Source organism: Anabrus simplex, chromosome 5 (genome assembly GCF_040414725.1).
Source record: "Anabrus simplex isolate iqAnaSimp1 chromosome 5, ASM4041472v1, whole genome shotgun sequence".
Lineage (NCBI taxonomy): Eukaryota > Metazoa > Arthropoda > Insecta > Orthoptera > Tettigoniidae > Anabrus > Anabrus simplex.
In genome coordinates, this window is record NC_090269.1 from 292,584,161 (window position 1) to 292,602,029 (window position 17,869).

Here is a 17,869-nt window from a genome sequence, read left to right on the forward strand (position 1 = left end):
CATTAGGCCACGCCTACTACGGGAAGCTGTGCCAGCATTCCCTCTCCCTGCCCCCTCCCCCTCAGATCCTTCGTGGCCACAGATATACCGGAACGCTACGTAATGCAAATTGAAAATTTATCAATGTACCGTACTCCGTAATTGATTTCATCAGTGTCTCATTACTTTAATGTAAAACATTACAACCTGACATACTTGCCACAGTGAGAGAAAATGCGGAAAAAGCTTTCATGCCTCGACGGTACTCTGTTCTTTTGTGAAAGAACACATGTCCCCACCGATGTCTCTGAATTTACTTTTGTAGTACCTGTGTGTGAAATAATAATAATAATAATAATAATAATAATAATAATAATGTTTTACGTCCCATTAACTACTTTTACGGTTTTCGGAGACGCCGAGGTACCGGAATGTAGTCCCGCATGTGTTTTTTCCTACCTGTCAGTAAATCTACCGACACGAGACTGACGTATTTGAGCACCTTCAATTACCACCGGACTGGACCAGGATCGAAACTGCCAAGTTGATTGATTGCTTGATTGAGTTGGGGTCAGAAGGCTAGCGCCTCAACCGTCTGAGCCAATCAGCCCGCCAGGTGTGAAATAAACCCCGTCAATAAAGTCAAGCGTTCACCCGGAAGGACGTGGGTTTGAATACCTGTGAGGAAGTCGAAAAATTTATGAAACGAGATTTTCACTTCCGGAGATGCGCATGACCCTGAGGTTCACTCAGCCTGCACCAAAAATGAGTACCAGGTTAATTCCTGGGGACAAAGGCGGCTTGGCGTAGAGCTAAAAATTCTACCCCACCAAGTGCCGAGGTTACGGATAGTGGAAGCCTTTACCTTCCGCCCCATCAGGGACCTTCGTGGTCTCTACGAAAATGAAAATGAAAATTCACAGCCTGTTTCCAGTCACTCGACCAGGTCAAGAATGGAATTAAGGAAGCCCCCGTTTAGTGGCGAGGACAGGAATTGTGCCGGCTACCGAAGCCTGTCGCACTAGTCTGTGAAGACCATAAAGTATAAATATTATTTTCATGAAGTTATTTTCAAGTAGTCAATTCATTCACTAATTTTCATCTGAAAATATGTTTTTTAAACTTAACCAATGAAGCTAGTTCAATAATTCTAGTATATATACTTCATCTCTGTGAAATATACATGCATGTAATATTTCATCTTAATATCTTAAAAACTTTCAGAATTATCGGGAAAACGGTTCTGAAAAACAAAATTGGCAGGAAACGAGCAACCTACTTACCGATAAAGGGCTTGCTTATGTGACAGGGCTTCACGTATTTTGGTCATAACTCCGAAGGTATTGGAGATATTTACAACAATTGTGCACGGTTATAAAGAGAAAAGTTAAATTTTAAATGAAGGAATTAAATTTAAAAATAGCATTTTTAGTAGATCAGAGGTCTGCCCCCCCACCCCCCCACCCCTACCTTAAGAATTAATTTAGTTGGATAACCCAAAAGACAATGGGTCTACGATTATTATTATTATTATTATTATTATTATTATTATTATTATTATTATTATTATTATTATTATTATTATTATTGCTCCTTTATCTCGGCGGTATGATCGGAGACCGGGGTTGCGTTCCCATATTAAAATATCCCTTAAATTGCGTTCCACGATTACTTCGTGGATAGACACATGTAAGTTGCGTCCCGTGGCTCTCCAAAATAATGGAGACAAATAATTGACAATTAATTTTATTTATGTATTATTTATAACAATATGCGTGAATTACTTAACATAAATATTTCACGAGTATATTGAACATGTATGATATGGTTATGTCAAAAAAAGCACACTGAATTATAAGCAAACATTCTCCTTCTCATTTACAGACTTAGGTCAGAAATGGACACCGACAAGTTTTGTTGGTTTTGGTGATATGGTTAAAAATGTTGTCTCATTCCTATTATGTTAACTATACTGTATGTGCAACATATGGATACTCCATTTCAAAGTAATCAGGCCGCATTTGAGGAATATTTGAAGGTGGTTAGATGCGGTAGTACCGAGCTCGATAGCTGCAGTCGCTTAAGTGCGGCCAGTATCCAGTATTCGAGAGATAGTAGGTTCGAACCCCACTGTCGGCAGCCCTGAAAATGGTTTTCCGTGGTTTTCCATTTTCACACCAGGCAAATGCTGGGGCTGTACCTTAATTAAGGCCACGGCCACTTCCTTCCCACTCCTAGCCCTTCCCTGTCCCATGGTCGCCATAAGACCTACCTATGTCGGTGCGACATAAAGCAACTTGCAAGAAAAAAAAATGCGGTAGTGTTTACAAACTGGAATATTGAAATGCTTTACTCTTGAAGAGCAACTATTTGCTTCTGCAGAAACTTTACCTTATTCACGATACCTGTTCTCCATTTTCGTAGATTTCGTAATAATACACTATGTACCTGACTCGATGCCTTGCAGTACCCTAATCAGATTAAATACAGTACGTTAGGGTCGCTATTATGTATGGATGTGTACGTTCAGTCTTCAGCCTGAAGGCTGGTTGGATTCTCAACAACCCCACCAATAGCTGCTACAGATGACCTAGGCATCACTGAAGAGGCGTACTAGAAAAATGAGGAGTGAAGGATTTTCCGTTGCTTTCCTCACCGAGCCAGAAGTTTCTATTACTCATCAGTCTGCCAAGCCCACTCAAATGCATGCACCAACAGATCGTATGAACAACATTTTCACACAATTCATAGCATGGATTGCCTGCATAAGGAATGTCATTACTAGCATCACTCATACCTCAGTCATTTTCCTATTGGCAAAACCAAGGATAAGACTGCGACAGATCAATAAAAGTAACAAAATTGTTCTAGCCGATGCCAGACGACATAGTGCACTGTAAACACTAGGTCTCGCCAGCAAAGGCACTGTTACATATGAAAGGAAACTTCAGATTAATTGATATTTACGTAGCTTGATACAAAAGTTTGGTACACCACTTACGGGACGCAACTTACCTACCTCACATTTTTTCACTTTAAATCATAAACAGTCTTAAAAGAACCAACGTGGGATGCAACTTACGTAAAATGTTCAACTGGTTTCCCCAGTTGTGTATCACACCTAATGCCATTAAACGTCTTACCTAAGCTCTAAAGAATAACCTTAAAATAAACAATTTGTTTTACGTCACACCGACACAGATAAGTCTTATGGCGACGATAGGATGGGAAAGGCCTAGCAGTGGGAAGGAAGCGGCCGTGGCCTCAATTAAGGTACAGTCCCAGCATTTGCCTGGTGTGAAAATGGGGAAACCACGGAAAACCATCTTCAGGGCTGCCGACAGTGGGGTTCGAACCCACTATCTCCCGAATACTGGATACTGGCCGCACTTAAGCAACTGCAGCTATCGAGTTCGGTACCTTAAACTAAGGCAGGATATTAATTGGACACAAAAATAATATAGTGTACATCTCCTGATACAAAAACAGAATGGACGGAAGAATCGACGTCAAAGTTCGTACCTCTCGCCCCCCAGTCTTTAATACGCGTTTGTCCAACACAAGTTCGCTATATACTAATTAAGCGCAGTTTTATGTTGGGAACGTGACAAGGGACATTTGCGACAAACTGTAGTGGTTATATTCATTTGTTCTTTAAGCATAGAAGTGAACTCGCCAAGAAATCTCTAGGATAAATTGTAGGATAAATTGTTCTCCCTCCATTCGGTCGTGCTCTACTCGGAGACTGCTGTTCATTTCTTGTGTCAGAACTCCTTGTTTTATTTTTCAAGTTGTTAAGTGAATGGAGCAGGACAGATTACCGAGGAGAATAATGGACTCGAGATCAAGGCGACGATGGTTAGGCTCGGCTTTTAATGATTTCATGATGAGGCCACAGAACTTGTTGCAAAGAGAGGGTTATGGAGGTGCTTATGTATTTCACAGAGGCTTGCAGACATAACGCTGGAAGACGTGAGAGTCCATAATGACGATTTATTTATTTATTTATTTATTTATTTATTTATTTATTTATTTATTTATTTATTTATTTATTTATTTATTTATTTATTTATTTATTTATTTATTTATTGGACCCTTTGCTCCAAAGTTACAGTACGTATGTATGGTATGTATTTGATGTTTTGCATTTGCTTTTCGTCTCGTCGACAGACCTTATGGCGACGATGGCTTTGTGTGAAAGTGGAAAGACACGGAAAACTATATTCAGGGCTGTTTACAGTGGGGGTTAGAACCGACGATCTCCCGAATGCATATTGATAGCTGTGTGACTCAAATTACATAGCCTCTTGCCCGGTATAAAACTTATGTATGTATGTATGTATGTATGTATGTATGTATGTATGTATGTATGTATGTATGTATGTATGTATGTATGAATGAATAAATATATGTACGCCTGCGTGTATGAAGGCCTATGAGTTAAGCAGGCATATTTATTCGTTATTTTTCTCTGTGTGTTTTCAGGTGCCGGATGATCACGACGATACCCCAAGAGTCACCCACTGTCAGAACTAGCTATTCGTTTCAACGTGCGAAGATATTTATTAGAGACAATCTATCCTACCTCTTCGGAGTTTGATGGACTCAGTCGCTCGCACAATAGAGCGCTGACCTTCTGGGCTCAAGTTGGTGGATTCGATTCCGGATCAGTACAGTGGTATTTTAAAATGCTCAGATACTCCAGCCCCGTGCCGCTAGAATTGTATGTAGACCTACAGGATATTCAGTCCTCAGCCGCAAGGCTGTTGAATCCTCAGCAGCACTGCCATCAGCTGTCATACATGGCCTAGGCATCACTGAAGAGGCGTACTAGGAAAATGAGGAGTGATGTAGTTTCCCATTTACTTTCCTCACCGAGCCAGAAGTTGCTAGTACATAACAGTCTGCCCAGCCCACTGAAATGCATGCACCACCCGACACTATGAGCAACATTTTTACACCATTCATAGCAGGGACTGGCTGCATAAGGAATGGCATTACTATCATCGCTCTTACCTCAGTCAGTTTCATATTGTCAAAGTCAAGGATAGGAAAGAGACAGATCAATGAAAGTAACAAAATTGCTCTAGTCCATACCAGAAGATATAGTGCACTGTAAACACTAGGTCTCGTCAGCAAAGGCATGCCGCTAGAACTACTGGCATGTAAAAGAACTCCTGTGGGACAAAATTCCACAGCCTCGGTTGTCTCCGATAATCGTAAGAGTACTCAGTGCGAAGCGAAACAAATAAGTTAATATTTATTATTGGCTGTCCGCCTCCGTAGCGTAACGGTTAGTGTTTTTAGCTGCCGTCCTCGGGGGCCCGGGTTCGATCCCCGGTACTGCCAGAAATTTAAGAATGAGATGACAGGAGGGCTGGTATGCGGTTGAAATGGTACATGCAGCTCACCTCCATTGGGGGTGTGCCTGAAAAGAGCTGCACCACCTCGGGATGAGGACACGAGTTTACCTTTATTGGCTGTCTGGCTCCTTTGCTGAATCGTCAACGTAGTGGTCTTCGGTTCTTGGCCGGGCTGTGGATTTTAACTTTGTCTGGTTAATTCTTCTAGTTCGACAGATAGATACACATACAGTACCATCACACTACAAAAATACAACAAGCACGCAATAGTGACTACATCTCTTCACATACGGTTGGAGTCAGGAAGGGTATTCGACCTTAAAACTGGACTAAATCCACATTACGTGTCGACCCCAAGTAGATTGGGAAAGGAGCCAGCAAGAGGAAGTAGTCTAGTTTTTAGGTAATACAAATTTATTGTAATTCGACTAAATCATCATCAGTATGAGCAATTCCGTTGCATGATACGGTTAATTTCGCAATAGTACATTAATTCATTGTCAGTAAAACGGCAAATAATACCACTTGAAAGCAGTAATAGCCTATTGTAAAAGTTGCTATTGTTTTTGAGTCATAGTCCACAGACTGGTTTGATGCAGCCTTCCGTGCCAGCATATCCTGTGTTAATCTTCTTATTTCTACGTAACTACTGCAACCTACATCTGCTTGTCATATTCATACTTTGGTCTACCCCTACCGTTCTTACCGCCTACATTTCCCTAAAAAACCAACTGCACAAGTCCTGGGTGTCTTAAGATGTGTCCTATCACTTTATCTCTTCTTCTCATCAAATTTATCCAAATCGATCTCCTCTCACCAATTGGATTCAGTATTTCTTCACTTGTGATTCGATTGTAAAAGTAGGCACTCACCTTGAAGAAACATTTCTTCCCAACATAGTAGTCTAAACGGGATAAGTACTGAAGTATCTTGACGCTACGACTAAAAGCATCCTGTGCATAAAACATTTTACTATCACAATACAAGATATTTCTAAATCCAAGTCATCTCACTACAGGTCATGAAGGCATTTGGAGGGTGTAGCCACGGTGGGGTAAAGTGATTAGCTCTTTGCTCGAACGCCCTTGCTACCAGAAATTAACCTGGTACTCATTTTTGGTGTAGGCTGAGTGAACCTCTGGACAATGTTTACCTCCGGATGTGGAAATCTCGTTTCTTAATGTATTCGATTTCCTGACGAGGAATCTAACACACGTCCTTCCGGGTCGACCGAACACACCTCTACCACCTCAGCCAGGCAGCACCAAGTTATTTGGAGGACGTAATAATAATAATAATAATAATAATAATAATAATAATCTTGCAACACGACCCTTTTAAAAGGGGCCTAACAGCTACTATAGGTCATCGTACCCTAATGATACGAGGTGAACGAGACGAAAATTAAAACTTCAAAATGTATCCATTGACCAGAATGTAAATCGATGATGATGAAAAAAATGATCATGAAATAAAAACAACCAGTGGATCCAATTCACAATGCTTTAAATACTGCGAAGATACTCATCATCTAAAGGGGTCCAAAATCCAGGTCACCGGCCCCTCATAACGGTACTAACCACTGATAAAGCAGAACCATGGTGTTCCTTCCATAGTGGTACTAGGCACAAGTAACGTAGGCTCATGGTGTTTCTCGCATGATGGTACTCATCACAGGTAATGTAGACCCACGGTGTCTCTCGCACAATGGCACCACTCATAGGTAACACAAACCCATGGTGTTTCGCACATAACGGCACCACCCACAAGCAAAGCAGAGGAGAGTGGATATCAGGTAATGGGAGTGAAACATCATCTTCAGGAATATCTAATCACTTCCATGAGGAGAAGACAACTAGCCTTCTACGGCTCCTTGACCCGCACTGACCCCTGCAGGCTGACCAACAAGATCTTCAGCACATCAGGTAGAGGAAAAGCCTCGAAGAACAAAAGGACTGCCGTAGTGAAATCGGATCTTGAAAAAGTGGAAATTCCCTAAAGAGGACCGATACCAGTTACGACGGATTACTATGAAGGGTGTCTTCCCAATGACCTTCACCAGCAAGAACAACACAAGGAGTTCTTGTACGTGCCAGTAAATCTATCGACACGAGGCTGACGTATTTGACCACCTTCAAATACCAACGGACTGAGCCAGGATCGGACCCGCCAAGTTGGGATTAGAAGGCCACCACCTTAACCGTCTGAGGCACTCAGCCCTGCAAATCACAATTTTCATCAACAAATAATACTGTTATCTCTCATGTACCTCTGCGAGTTCCTTGTGCTACCGTTCATGATATAATTCATCACAATTATAAAGAGTAAAGGAGACCAAAATAATTCAGTAATTGCAGACCATAGCTTTCAGCACTGATATAAAGGAAGAAATTATCTTTTTATGTATGGTCACTCAAAAAAGACGTGTGCATGGTACTGTATGTTCCTTGCATTTAATATTTTATCGGACTTATTTTGTCAAAGTATACTTCACCTTCTATGCAGAGACGAACCCTGCAGATAATCAAAACAAATTATACCCTAGGTTTAATTGGTTCTGAGAAAAGTGACCAACGTGAAGTATACACTACCATGAACTTGTTCCATTTTGTGAGTGACTGTACAAAAGAGATGCAATTATTTTTCTGTGCGATCGACTGTGTCAGTTGTAACTGTATGTTGTTTAATAACAAAGTTCTACTTTTTTTTTTTTTTTGCTATTTGCTTTACGTCGCACCGACACGGATAGGTCCTATGGCGACGATGGGATAGGAAAGGCCTAGGAATGTGCAGGAAGCGGCGTGGCCTTAATTAAAGTTACAGCCCCAGCATTTAACTGTACTAGAATCGACTGCTCAACCAACTCCGCTACACAACAGGTTCCAGTTGTTACCGTCATATAAAGACGCCATGTGCTATCTATTTCCATAGACTTCCTCATGAACGAGACATACGCTATTGAAAAACCTGTTTCTGTCGCGGCTTCATGAAAGAAGCTTGAGTATTCTGTGGTCGGAATACTGGTTACTGTACAGGTGTGTGAAGTAGTGGAGGTTGTTGCTGTTTAGGTCATCAGTCGCTAGATTGCTTTAATGCAATTCTCATACAACCTACCCCGAGTTAACCTCTTCATTTCCACGTAACTAATGCATCCTACATCTGCAACAGGTATGGTAAACGCAGCCGTGGTCAGGCAGACGGTTCTTCTGTGGCTGGGTGATAGCCGACTCTCCATAACCCAAACAATATAGCGAAATATGGGATAAGAAGTTGCATGTCGTGATGGCTGCGTTTAAATTAATATCAAATCAAATATTCAAAGATTTGTGGAGTCAAAACAATCTAAAGAAAAAACATGAAAAAAGAAAGTTTCGCGCGAGTTTTATTTATTTAATATATTTATACTTACAAGTTCAAGTCTCACTTATGTTTTCTATTACAGAATCTGACTTTGGATAAAATGAAAACCTTTATTTTTGATTGTAATGGAGAATTAATTTCTTACTAAGAAAAATATTACGGAATGACTAATATTCTCTTGTAAATATGCGTTAAAATATATCTATATAATTGATGTACTATCAACAAAACTTCAGTTAGTTAACATGTAACTTTATTCACAAGCTCTCGTCTCCTTGTATTTCTTTCCATAAGAATGTGATAATTATCTATATTTATGCGCATTCGCTATTATATTCAGAAAGAAAGTATTAATAATAAAATTATTGGATTTCACCTCCCAATAACTACTTTTCAAGTTTTCGGAGACGCCGAGGTACCTAAATTTAGTCTTACAGGAGGTGGCACTAAATCTACCGACAACAGGCTGACATATCTGAGCACCTTCAAAAACCACCGAACTGAGCCAGGATCGAACCTGCCAAGTTGGGGTAGGAAGGCCAACGCCTCAACCGTCTGAGCCACTCATCCCGCCTGAGAGGGAAAGGGGAAGCCATTTATTCAATAAGGAGTCTTATTCTCCATAATATTTTTTGTTTGCTATTTTGCTTTACGTCGCACCGACACAGATAGGTCTTATGGCGACGATGGGACAGGAAATGCCTAGGAATGGGAAGGAAGCTGCCGTGGCCTTTGCCTGGTGTGAAAATGGGAAACCACGGAAATCCATCTTCAGGGCTGCCGACAGTGGGATTCGAACCCACTATCTCCCGGATGCGAGCTCACAGCTGCGTGGCCCTAACCGTACGGCTAACTCGCCCGGTCTCCATAATCGCATTACGAAATATCTATTTACATGTGAACCAATATAACTTATTGTTTTTAATTTCGTGCACAACTTGAATTCAATGTAGGAACATTGATTTTTTTTGCTAATTCCTTTACGTCAAACCGACACAGATAGGTCTTATAGCGACGATGGGACAGAAAAGGCCTAGGAATGGGAAGGATGCGCCGTGGCCTTAATTAAGGTACAGCCCCAGCATTTGCCTGATGCGAAAATGGGAAACCACGGAAAATCATCTTCAGGGCTGCCGACAGTGGGGTTCGAACCCACTATCTCCAGAATACTGGATACTGGCCGCACTTAAGCGACTACAGCTATCGAGTTCGGTCTCTCTTAAACGGATTTTTGCGATATGTCACTAACGTTATTGGTCAATAGCAGGAGTAATATTACGTTCAGCGTATTGTTGGTTACGAAGCTGCAAACCGAGTGGAAAGAAGAAGAACAATATGATGGTTAATATGTGTTTACAAATATACGGCTTTTTTATGAAGAAGGAGAAGAAGAAGAAGAAGTGGAAGAATTTAATCTATAATGCTTTGGAAAGAGACTGAAGTAATAAGGATAAAATGAACTACAGAATATACAAATAATACCTGAAGGAAAGAAAACTGTATTTTATATTTTACTAAATATAGAAATGTATATCAATTTCTATTGCTGTAATAGCAAATTACCTGTTTTGAAGTTTCTATTATCCATATTAGTAGGGACAAACGATGTTAATGACATTATTTATCTGATAACTGTAGAATATAGCTGAAGATTGTATGTGTACTACTGGATGTATACAGAGTGGTCGGATACAACGTGAACCGGGTATATGAGCGTGAGAGGGTTCGTCAAACTGATAAATAATCGGAAATAAATAATTCGATATCTCACACCATTGTCATTTTATCACCTGATGAAGTTAGCCAATGAGATCACTTTGCGGGTGAATTCAAATGCGCTTTTCGAGGCGATGTTGCTAAATCTGCACGTGAGAAACACATTGAGAGCGATGCTGAGAAATCAGCATCAAACACAAACACGTCGTTGATTTCAGCCAGTGTCACTCTAGCGTACTTGCTATGGCGTGATCCTATCAGCTCGGAGATCTGTATTCAAACCCCTCCCCTGGCGAAGTTCTATACTTCGACTGGTGCGCTCCTGCCGGTGGTCTTAAGGGAACCGGAAAGTGTGATAGGCTCAAAAATGTCAATTTTTCTTTTTGAGCTTAAAAAAAAATTCCACTCTCTCCTGAAGTTATATTTGAGGCAAAAGGTTTAATCATAACCCTGGACGCTGAATGTCATTAGATGCCAGCAATCAGTCAAACACTCTTTTTGGACTTTCCGTACGTCATTTTTGTGAAACTTTGTGTATCGGTACCTTTTTCTCAGAAACTGTCGTATCAATGTATTTCAAATTTGGTATTATCTTAGATACTATATAAATCTGCTTGTGGAAGTAAGTTTAATCAGATGTCTTGATTAGTTCATGGAGGATACTTAAAAAACACTGAAAATTTTACAGAAAATGTCAGTCTTAACTAGGATATAAAAATTCTCAACTCCTGTAAACAATAGGACAATAATTTTACTTCAGCAACTCAGAACAGGTTTAAATAATATGCATGCAAAGTTTCTTGAGTGTGTTTTGGGTATTGTCTCAGAAATAGATACATCAGTTGAGATCATTTTTAACAACACTTTTTAAAAATACTATTTTTATAATGTTCTTTCTGCCATAAAACGTTAAACATAGAAGCTTCATATTCTAACCCAAATAATGATGATGAATGTATTCTGAATATATCAAACGAACATCCTAGGAAATACATCTTTTAGTTTTGAGATATGTAACTAAACATCGGAAGTTACATTTTTATATAGTTTCTACATTTCCCGGTTCCCTTAAGTCACGTACAGATTTAGCAACATCGCTTCGCAAAGCCCATTTGAATTCGCCCGCGAAGCGATCTGAGTGGCTGACTTCAGCAGCTGATAAAGTGACAACGATTTGAGATATCGAATTATTTCTTTCTAATTATTTATCAGCATGACCAACCCTCTAACACCGATATTCCCGGCTCACGTTGTTTCTGAACACCCTCTAGAAGATATTATACAGGCGGAAACCTGTTGGGTTCGTACCCCACTGTCGGCAGCCCTGAAAATGGTTTTCCGTGGTTTCCCATTTTCACACCAGGCAAATGCTGGGACTGTACCTTAATTAAGGCCTCTGTCGCTTCCTTCTCACTCCTAGCCCTTCGCTGTTCCATCGTCGCCATAAAACCTATCTGTGTCGGTGCGACGTAAAGCAACTAGCAAAAAAAAAAAAAAAAAAAAACTGTTGAGCAGATGATGAATAATACATTACGAATTCCGATCTTAGTACTCACAAACAGATTTCTAGCCGCAACTAGAATCAAGACATCTCAGTTTACACCATTAAGTAATACATTTTCATATTAGGACTCGAATTCCAACAATACTAATGCAGTGAGTTCGCATTTGTCATGAGCGGTACCGGTATTCGTAAGAAAGAATCGAGTTCTCGGAAGAATTTATCTCCATGTCGCCCAATTTTCAGACCGATTTTGATGTAAGGGAGTGAAAACCGGGTGGTTTCAGGATATCTTGTTCATAAGCTGAACGTAATAAACAGGGAAGCATCGAAAATTCCGAACAATTCGGAAAAATTACAGTTGGGAAGGGGGGGACGGGTTGTATGTGGAATGAGGAGATCAAGGTTAATTGGGAATGGACTCGGTATCTGTTTCTGTGGTGGGTTATGTGAAGTGAATGGAAGACGATAGACTACCTACGTAACGAGCTCGTCCATGTTAGGAAGGGGAAGCTTACGAAGGCCAAGGTGACTGTACCGGTTGGTACACCCCGACCCCGCAAGTTTAAATTGTGCGCCTAAAATAATCCCCTACAGGAGAAACTCTGAACTTTAAAATCTGTATTAAATCAATGGTTCCTTGGAAGATGTCACTACGGTAAATTTTGAAGTGTTCTGAACTGTGTCTATTTCGATTCGTGTTTGTTTGCTCTGTAGCAAGAGGTGTGGACATTCACTTCCAGATGTCACTACAAAAAAAAAAAAAAACTATGACTGTGCACCCTGGTGCGAAGTGAACGAACTGTTTTGAAGAAATTTTGTATCCTTAAGTTTGTTCTTTGTTAAATTTCTTTCTTTCATTTTTTTGGGTTGGCAATATTGATCTCTTCTTCCGCCAGTTTTGAATTCTACCAATCACTAATTTTCTAAAATAATTTTCAGCCAATCATGTATATCTTCTCCAACGTTGTATGTAACTATTGCGTCCACCAATAAACAGAGTGGGTGTGGCGTTTTTCTTTCATGAAAGGTCTCAAAGTTTCCTTGTGGGTATGAAACTGCTGATTGTCATGTCTCACCACCACTTCATCGACATCTTGCTTAGTGTGTGATTATGTAGCAGGGGACGGGAAGCGCCTCTTTCTTCGGGCAGCAGTTCATCAACAAGGTAATGGCCGTTTAATAACCTTTTCTTGCTAGCTCAGCAGTTTAACCCACGGGGCGGGTTCGAAACATTTCTCATGTAACCTACCTTGTAAAATGTAATATCTTTGTAAAACTCTATATCTTTAACCGCAAATTGGGATAGGGAGTGCTTAAACCTCTCGAGCTCCCACTCATATTGTTTTGAGGTGACTACGTTTTCATAACCAATTTTCTTCTCTTCTTAAGGTAATAAAAGTTCACCTCTCTAGTATGGGATTAGCCCCTGTGTAACCGGCCGAGTGCCACCTAGGTTTTAAGGTTTCGTGTAGGAGTGCAAGCTACGCCTCCAGCAAGTTTGGTATTTTAGGGCCATGTAATTAACCTGTTCTTTTCTGATAAGGCCCAGTAGATTGGGTACATGATACCCCTGTATAAATTTGTAAGTTGTGCCCGAGGGCAAGTGATGGTGAAAGTTGAGGTTGCCTTAAATAGGCGTGAGTAACTGAGAGCCTGTTAGTTCTCTCCGAATTGGATTTTTTGAGTGCTTCTGGAAGGCCTGAAGGTGTTTGTTGGGAGCAAGTGCTCCTTGTATGAAGGGGTTTAAGTCTATGTAGGTAAAGCGGAGCTTGGAGCTCAGGATGTATGCCCGAGAGCTTTGTAAAATGTAGGGCTGATAGCCCAAGAGGGTATACCCCCCCCCCCCCACTAAAATTTGGATACCACTAGTCTTGCTGTTTACTTGTAATTGTACCTGATTTTTGGCTTTAATCATTTCTTGTTGAACTTGTTGATATTCCAAATTATATGTAAATCTTGTTCTGTTTGAAAAATATAACCTTTGTTGAAGTTTTAAATTAACTTTAAATTTCGTAGTTAGACCCCGCACCTTCTTTCCACATCTGCTAAACCATCAAAACACGGTAACAGTGACGATAGTTAAACTCATTTCGTGATTATGTAAAGATACAAGGTGCAATTAAATGAGGCCAGATAACTAATATCAAATTGGGGATTGTGGGGCACTTCATTTATTTGCAGAGGCTTTGCAGAATGAACACTGAAGGTCATTACTGTTTATACTGAGCATGCAATACATGTATATTTTCGCATTACCTAATGTAAATAAGTACCGATTAAGAAATAATGCAACGATCCACGGTAGAAGAGTGTAAGGAAGTAAAGAATGCTGAGAAAATGTAAGCTTACAGGCGGAGACTCATGAAGACTTAAAATATTGCCGTAAATGCAAATTACACGAATAATATTTCCGTATCTTGAGGGCAGACGGGCCAAGTTTGGACCGTACAAAGGACCTTTAGTTCACTCAGGTTATATGTCTGCCAGTCTTCGGAGGAGTTATGAGAGCAGGTGGCACGAAATGTAGCACAACGCCCATCACTCCATATATTTCTTGAGACATTTATAGTCATAGCACTTAGCATTCACAGTGTGTGAAATCCATTAAAGGGAATGTGTAGCACGATGCGAGTACCGTTGCATCTGTCTTAATACGAAAACTGTGTGTGTATTGTTTGCTATCTGATTGACTGAAATAGTAATGTGCAGCGAATGAAAGACTGATCATTACACTGATCGCAAAATGTCATGAACAGCACGTAGAGAAATCGCCCACCTTCTTCCATACTTTTCTGCCAGCATTTGTCTTATACAGTATATAAATATTTCGTTTCAATACCCACTTCCCACTTTTGGACGGGAATACTGTACGTCTTATAAATCGAGATACCAGTTTACCAACCACACACAGTACAGTCAAGATCCTTACACACATTCTTAAAGTAAGCGTTTATGCGTTCATTAAAATAAATGGTTCTCGAAAATATTCAAGGTCACGACAAGGAATCGATGCACTTCTCGAGGATTCGGTTCCGGGTGGTCTGTCTACTTTGAGAGTGTATGGTGAACACACGTGTTAACCGATTTAATGGACAGCGAATGAAGAACGAATCAAAAAGTTTCATTTGAATTTAGATCGAATGCAAAGTAGCAAAACCATTCACTACGACCGGATGGGTAACCACTCTTAAAGAACGATTATTGAATCACCACATTACCCAATATTTAATATTATATAGAATTTTCTATCAACGAAGCTCATAGTGACAAGGTAGGGGGGGGGGTATATTTCGTTCCCTTAGCAATTTAGTAATATTATAGACAAGGCTAGTAATTGGTATATAACTTACTGAATATGTTCTCCACTTACAATGCAACTGTCATAACCTAAGGTAGTCAATGTTTGGCAAATATAAACACTACAAAAACTGAACTACCAAAAACGTGTTCGTAATTTCGTCCCCCACCAAATTTATGAAAAGTAAAATTAATTTTAATATATTTTTCCTTCCTAACCTTATCAAACACTTTCCCTATAATGAATTACTTGAAGGCCACTTATAAAAATGTTTTCTTGGTATTCTTTTTAATACAGTCTTTGCTCGTGGGATGTTGAACGCTTTAATTGCATGTTTGTAAGCCATAATCTTGTCTCTCACTGCCTTTACAGCTTTCTTCATAGCCTCCTTATCCCACTGCTTGCGTTTTCCCATATGAAAATAATAATAATAAACATAAATAACAAATAAAATGAAGAGGGACGAAATTAGGAACTCCCTGCTTTATTATAATAACCGCTACAGTAATTCACGCCAACCACTTCACTGTAGCGATTACACGCGAGGAACTACACCACACGACTGACATGCAGTCCAGTATTTCACACATATCAGTGCCCTCTCTAGGAACAACAGGCTCTTAGTTTGAATGCTGCACTAACTCAGCTCAGCATGAAAACTAAACGGAAACTAATCGTGGTGCACAGAACCAACTCTCACAACAAGACAACAGGATGAGACTACGCGTGTGTGCGCGGTTAAACATTAGGTACCAACCCATTCATTCAACCAACACTCTCCAATATCATTTCATTTCATCTAAAAGCCAAACCCAATTGCGCAACAGCTCCGAAGGGCCATGACCTACAAAGCGACCGCTGCTCAGCCCGAAAGCCTGCAGATTACGAGGTGTGGTGTGGTCAACACAACGAATCCTCCTCACGGTCGTTATTCTTGGCTTTCTGGACCTCGAGTCAGCCGTCAAATCCAGATAAAAGTCTCTGACCTCGCCGGGAATCAAACCCGGGGCCTGAGGGTAAGAAGCAGGGACGCTACGGGGCTGGCATTTCATTTCACCTGTCAGTCATTAATCATTGCCTCAGAGGAGTGCGACAGGCTTCGGCAGCCGGCATAATTCCTATCCCCGCCGCTAGATGGGGCTTCATTCATTCCATTCCTGACCCGGTGGAATTGGAAACAGGGTACAGATTTTCATTACATTCTTCCATACATTAAAATACTTTACAATTTCTCACAAATATACATAGCCAACAAGAACACAAAACAATCCTTACACACACCTGTTACCGTGGATAATTTTATTTAAATTCCATTCATTAGTCTTTTAACTCTCATGTCTTACCTCTTTAAAATGTTAACACTAACGTATCTAAAGTTGAATGATGTATGATTTCTCAGAACAGCTGATGGATAAAGACGTCAAGCACACCTTACTGCTAAAGGGACTGAAGCCTCTTTGTCCCAACTCATCAACAGCCACGATTACACACCTCCGTTGTAAATCATGTAATTTTGTTCTAATAATAATTATTATTATAATACAAACCACCAAGTTTGCTACGTGGTTTGGGTCACGTAACTGTGAGTTTGCTTTCGGGAGATAGTGGGTTTGTACCCAACTGTCGGCAGCCCTGAAGATGATTTTCCGTGGTTTCCTATTTTCACACCAGGCAAATGCTGGGGCTGTACCTTAATTAAGGCCACGGCCGCTTCCTTCCTACTCCTAGCCCTTTCCTATCCCATCGTCGCCTTAAGACCTATCTGTGTCGGTGCGACGTAAAAGAAAAACAAACCCCAAGGCACTACAGCCCTTGAAGGGCCTTGGCCTACCAAGCGACCGCTGCTCAGCCTGAAGGCCTACAGATTACGAGGTGTCGTGTGGTCAGCACGACGGATCCCCTCGGCCATTATTCTTGGCTTTCTAGAAAGGGGCCGCTATCTCATAGTCAGATAGCTCCTCAATTGTAATCACGTAGGCTGAATGGACCTCGAACCAGCCCTCAGGTCCAGGTAAAAATCCCGGGGCCTCCGGGTAAGAGGCAGGCACGCTATCCCTACACCACGGGGCCGGCGTGCGACGTAAAGCCACTAGCAAAAACAATTCAAGCCATAAATGACAGGCTATCTCTACTATTCCTGCCCTGTGCAAACAAAACGTACACGTTAATCAGTGTCCACGCCCCAACTAACGACCAAACCCAAAAGGATTTCGAGAACACAGATAGATTTTGGAACACCCTCGTTTCCAGAATCACAAAAATTCCTACTCACCACGTCAAGATCTTAATGGGTGATTTCAACGCACAATCAGAACAGTAACAAAAATACATAACCTATACGTCATTGGGCGATGCACGGCTCACAAGAGAACGAACAAGGATGTAAAACGTCTTGTTGAATTATGTGAGAATCATGACCTCCAGATAAAGTCCACCCATGTTCGTTACCTTCCCCCCGCCCCCTCAAAAAACGCACTACATGGTGATCCCCAAACACAGTAGGCCTAATTGGAGTATTCCAACTAGACCATGTCGCAATGTGTTAAGGTACAGATCCGAAATAATGAATCGAAAAGGGGATGAACATAATTTCAGGCCATTATGTATCAGTAGTTAAGTTCAGGCTAATCCCTTTAAACAGGAAAATGA